Here is a 6,000-nt window from a genome sequence, read left to right as displayed (position 1 = left end):
TAGTTCGAACTGGGGGGGTAATGTAGTCATACGGAGTTGCAAATGAAGCCTGGGATTTGAATTAGGCTTCCTAATCCGAACTAGCTGTACGCCTTGTTCCACGAGGCGTACAGCTAGTTCGGATAGGAAGCCTAATCCGAACTAGCTAGTTCGTGCCGCGTGTAGCTGCGCAGCATGCAGTCCGAACTAGCCGGCATTTAAAAATGGCACCGGCCGGCTTCATGCAAATGAAGCCCGGGAAATTCAAATCCCGGGCTTCATTTGCAACTCTGTATGACTACATTACCCCCCCTAGTTCGAACTAGGGGGGTAGTGTAGACATACCCTAACTTTTAAACTGAATCCCAAGGAAACAAACATCTGCCTTTTTTCAGTTGCTCTGCAACAGCCAAGTATGCTTTACCAAATAGATCTTTGTTTTGTTAACAAAATCACCTTTGTAAGACTATACATCTGATTCCTGTGTCCTAGAACCAGGTGGTTCTATGTGTATGCCTGAGATTGAAAGTCAGCTATTAAGAGGTTACAGTTTGTTTTCAAGCTCTCTTCTAAGGGAGGGTAAAGAGCTTGGGGTTACCCCACAGGAAGACATTCCCAAGTGCATCTTCCTGGCTTTCAAGGTTTTTTTGCATTTGGGTGGTGACAGTGTACCACACAAAGTTAGGGAATCTTATCTTGGGAAGGTTAAGCAGAAGCCTTTAGGGGCAAAGTATTTTAAGGTCTCCTACCAGGCCCCACCTTCTGCACTCAAAGTGCCAGAGTAAGGAACAGCCTTAACAATCTTATTGAAGAACACACTCAAAATCCAAAGGAAATTTACATAAAAGAAAAAAAGAGTCATTTCAGGTACTGCTGATGGAAAAGACTTACTTTATGCACTGCCACAGTGTTAGTGAAGCAAGCAGAAATGCTTTTATAAAATAAAGGAGTGGCTACTCATCTAAAGAATGAAAAGTTTAGTCACACACAGTTTAAGCCAGTGCACAGAATGATCAGCTGGAGAAAGAAAAAGAAAAGTCCCACCTATAAGCCCTTTCACATCTCTTACCTCATGGCTTGCTTTATTGCTCCAATACAAGTCTCAAAACCAGAACAAATCAATTCCAGCTCCTGGCACTGATAACCACCTGTAGCCTCCCCAACTTCGGCCAGCTGGCCGGGGAGAGCAGCTTCCTTCATCTTTTTAATATATAAAACAAATCCCATTCAGATCAGCTATTTACTAAACAGGAACCCAGGAATAACCAACATGCCAAAATAGTTTTACCCCTTTAATTTTAATGTTTGTGACGAGTGGCATCCAACTTTAATGCCTCACAGCCAGACTCACGCCATTCATCTCTTGATAAAGTATTTTAAAAAGTCAGCTGCACTACAGGGCTGGATATTGAATTACTAATCTAGATGGAACTCTGTTTTTGTTCCTGTACACCAAACTATGTTCTTTTTGTAAAAAGCAGAGTGCAATATTATTGTCCAAAAGAGGTGACTTAAGCCATGGCCAATTAAGCACTTACAGAGACTATTCCTTAATATTATTCTAGTTGCAAAGTTCACTAAGCTAATAATAGTTAAGGTTACAATCAGATAATCATTTATAAATAGTTTTCTCAAGACAGCAAAACTGAATGAGTATTAAATAGACTAGAGGTCTCAAACTCCTGGCCCACGGGCCACCCCCTGCTGGAGAAATTGTGAAATCTGTCCCAGTAGCCCTGGGAAGTGGGGTGGCTGTCTGTTCCATTCCTCAAGCCCTGTCCCTCAAGCGAACATGGCCTCAGGGATTACCGGAAGTGTCTGGTGTGGGGTGGCGGAAGTGGTCAGTCCCCCTGCACCTCCCGCAGCAGCAGACCAAATATGTGGGTGGATTTTAATTTCAGCCAACATACAAAGGACCCTTCTCACACCAGATTGGAATGTTTTCTGGGGATACTTATGCATACATAAAATAAACAGTGGGAAGATAAATAACTGTTTAAAATGAAACACTAAGGGTATGTCAACACTGTGCAGCTATTTTGGGATACCGTATCCCAAAACAGCTAATCCGCGTCTCAACAAGCAGCCCATTATTTTGAAATATTTTTCAAAATAACAGGTGTGCTATTTCGGCATCCTTGAAACCCTCGTTCCATGAGGGCTAGAGGGATGTCTCAAAATAGTGCATTATTTCAAAATTTGGCGCTGTGTAGACACGCCAAATTGCAAAATAAGCTATTTCACAAAGTAATCAAAATAACATTCAATTTGTGTAGCATATCTTATTTTGAGTTTAGGATCCTGTGCTGTGTAGATGCACCCTAAAACTCCCTCTTGAAGGAATTTAGGTTGTTTCATAGTATTGCCATCTCCCTAATGAATTTAGTGTATGCTAACTGATGTCTCTCTGATGGAATATGTGTAGTAATGTCAGATTTCTCACCGTGAGCAATATTTACCTCATGACTCATGACTACTTTAGGTGCAAAATGTTACGTATGGATTGTCACGCTTCTTTAAAAAAAAAAAGATATTCTTTTTGCAAAGCCTTGTTAAATCACTCTTTTCTTGCCCTTTTCACTCATTTTGACACTAAAATAAAATTTTACAACTAGTGAGCTGTGGCCCCCCCCACCCTTCTTGCCACTGCACTCACCAACAGCCCTCCAAAAAACCCCAACCCTCTCTCATGTGGCCCCCAGCTGAAACACCTCACTCCCTGGTGCTCCAGCCCTATGGTGTGGGGAGGGGCAAAGAGAACTGACATTCAAGGCCTCAGGCCAGATTTACTCTTCTGGAGTCCAGAGTTAGTGGATTTTGTGCCCTACCCAGAGGCTCCGGGGTAGGGTCAAAAATGAGGATTAAGTGTGCAGGACAGGGCTGCCAGTGAGTGGGTAGGAATAGGGGTGCAGGAGGGAGAATGCAAGAGGGGATGAGGGTGGCAGACTCTGGACAGGAGGGGCAGGAATTGGATGGGGGTAGGGTGTCTGGCCAGAAAGGAGGGTGCAGGAGCAAGGTAGGGTGGAGGAGCAGGTTGGGGGTGGATAGGGTGTCTAGCCAGGGGGCAGATGCAGGAGCAAAGGAAGAGGCAGGAGCAGGCTGGGAGTGCGAGGTCTGGGCTTGGATGAGCAGGCTGAGTGAGCAGGCTGGGAGTACGGGGTAAGGATGTTAATAAGCGGGTAACCGACTATCTGTGTACTGGATACAATTTGAATCGAGTACATGATTAGTCGACAAGGGGCCCAGCTGCAGCTCTGCAGCTTAAATGTAGTAGAAGCTGGGAACGGAGGCAGCCTGGCTCCTACTAGACCTAAACTGCAGCCTCAGCAGGGGTAGATCCAGGTCCAGCGCGAGCCAGGACTCAGCAGTCCCAGTCACACCAGGCCCCAGACCACTGCACCTCTACCTTTTAAATATAGTAAGAGCCGCCTGGTTCTTACTACATTTAAAAGGCAGAGGTGCACCAGGAGACCTGGTTCGAGCCGGGACTCAGCAGTCCCAGCTTGTACCAGGTTCTAGACCACTGCACCTCTTACATCCTTAGTGTGGGGTCTTGGTGGAGGCGGTGAGTGAGTGGGCTGCAGGTGTGAGGTCAGGGCATAAGGGAAGGAAGGCCACTTGCTTGTGCGTGGCTCCCAACACTGTGCCCCAGGCATTGCTTCCCACTGCTCCTATTGGCTGGATTCCAGAGCAGTGGGAAAAGCCTTCAGGAAGTGTCCTTGCGGTCCTATTCCTCCAGATGGGGGAGAGAAAAGGGGAACAGAATCATGCAGTGGCTTTTAGCTGCGCTTCTTCCCTGCAAACTGGATCCTGAGGGGAGCCTTTCGGTCCCCCCCGCTCTGCTGAAATATTGGAATTTCCAGGACACGTTAGTGCTTTATGGGGACAACGGAACGGAAGACTTACAATTGGGACTGTCCCGGAAAGTGTGGGATCTATGGTCAGAATAAATATAGCTCATCTACCAAAGTTATTACCCTTTAGCTCAAATGAATTTGGACAACCATATAGAAGGATAGATTATTCCTGGATTCTCGGAAAACAGGTGAGCACAGGAGATTGCCTGTTACTCAATTACAAGAGTACTCTGTTTTCAGGGAGACTTCAGAATGCATTGGTATGGTCTGGTGAGTACATGCAAAAGTAGCAGCAGTAGTGTAGCAGTTATTGGTACACTGAGTTCTTGGTGATGCTGGCTATCTCCACTAAATTCTCAATACCAGACCCTTCCATACAAAAGCTTTTTTGTAAAAAAAAAGTCAGAGCGAAAGAAGTTGTACTTCTGCTTTAGAAGAAGTATAAATATCATTTGCACTCCTCTAACACTACTGGACTCTCAAATAAAAAGACAAACAGCATGTCAGGCTTTTCACTCTCAAGCTTACCAAGAAAATTTTTCAGAATTCAAAGAGTTTGATGTATTAAAGTTGCCAACCCATATGAGCAAACAAAAAATGTGAATGTGGAAAAGCAGTACAAATATTGGAGGAGTTTTGAAGAACCACAAGTGTTCTAGATTTAGATGGATTCCCAGTAGAGTTCCAGAAATTAATACCTATTCTTGAAGAAATGCATATTCCGTCAGCTTTTAATAGTAAATAACTTGCTTTCTTATTCTGAAGCTAGAACATCAAATGACTACACAAACCATGGGTCAATCCCTTTTCTTAAAGACAGGCTGTGGAAATGTTAACTACTCAGAACAAAGGGATTTGAAATAATTTTCAACACAACTCATCTGCCAATAGGATTTGTGGTTAAGTTATTCTGCAATAATGCCATGTAATTGTGCATGTCATTAAAGATAAAGAACCTACGCCTGTTGATCAGAGTTTGCCAGAGAGAAAGAGAATCCAATCCCCACGTGCCAGTGATAATGCATTTTGCTACTTATTTGCTGTACAGATTGAATTACCACCAAAGGATTAAAATATAGAACATTTGAGTCCTAAAGGGGTCGGTCATATGGCCACAATGCTCTCTGTAGCACAGTGCTGTAGACTTTGATGTACCCCAGGAACCAGTCTGCTAGCTGCCTGCCAGAGTATTCAAATAATGAGCTAAGAGGTGGAGATAAGAACTACAAAAGATAACTCATATCACTGACATGACTCTAAACCAGCCCCTATATTTTTCGCAAACTCTAACACTATCAATTTCAGATCTTTAATTACAAGATTTCCCCACAGTTTTTCCAAAGAAAAAGGAGGCTTCAAAGCACTCTGAGGATTGTAATGTCAATTGGGTTCCTAAGGAACTGAATAATTGTAAATGATCAAATAGAAATAAACAACAACTAGCCCACAATCAATTTCAGCCTGGAGTTGGTGAGAATTAAAACACCGTTTGTGCCTGGTATCTTAGACCAGATTAATGAGCCCTGATAAAAGTTATATTAATGAAATTAAGATTAATTATAATTATATTATATTCTATAAAAGGATAAAATACTTCAGAATTGTTGCAATTATCCCCAAAATAAACATTAAAAAGATTGAAAATTCAGAGTTAAGATTAACTTTCAGAGAAGGTCACAAAATAATCAATTATAATTAATGCATAACAGTAACTGTGATAGATTAGAGTAATATGATTTTTAAATAATTTATATATTGGACATTTTTTCCCTTTGTGGTGCTATTCTCTATACGCAGCATTGTAAGTTACTGTGGAAGATTTGGATGTAAGAAGAAACTGGGAAAATCGTGAGATTCTCCGGTGATACTGCTGATCTCCCTTCGGTGTTCTACAGAAAACAGTCCTGTATGGGTCTTGTTTACCCTATTGTATAACTGACTAGCTCTTGACTTTATATAATCAATGTACAAATCATTTTTGGAGAGAAAATGTTGATAGACCCAAGCATATCCAAACCTGCTATCAGTCATTTTTTTTTAAATCAGTAGAAATTGTACATTTAAAAGCAGTCTATAAACCTCCCGATGGATAAAACTGTGGCAGATATTTTCTGGAAGTTACCTCGTCTAAACTGTGAATGTGAAACACTTCCCACTATCGCTC

The sequence above is a fragment of the Pelodiscus sinensis genome, chromosome 14 (genome assembly GCF_049634645.1).
Source record: "Pelodiscus sinensis isolate JC-2024 chromosome 14, ASM4963464v1, whole genome shotgun sequence".
Taxonomy (NCBI): Eukaryota; Metazoa; Chordata; order Testudines; family Trionychidae; genus Pelodiscus; species Pelodiscus sinensis.
This window is presented reverse-complemented; position numbering follows the sequence as displayed.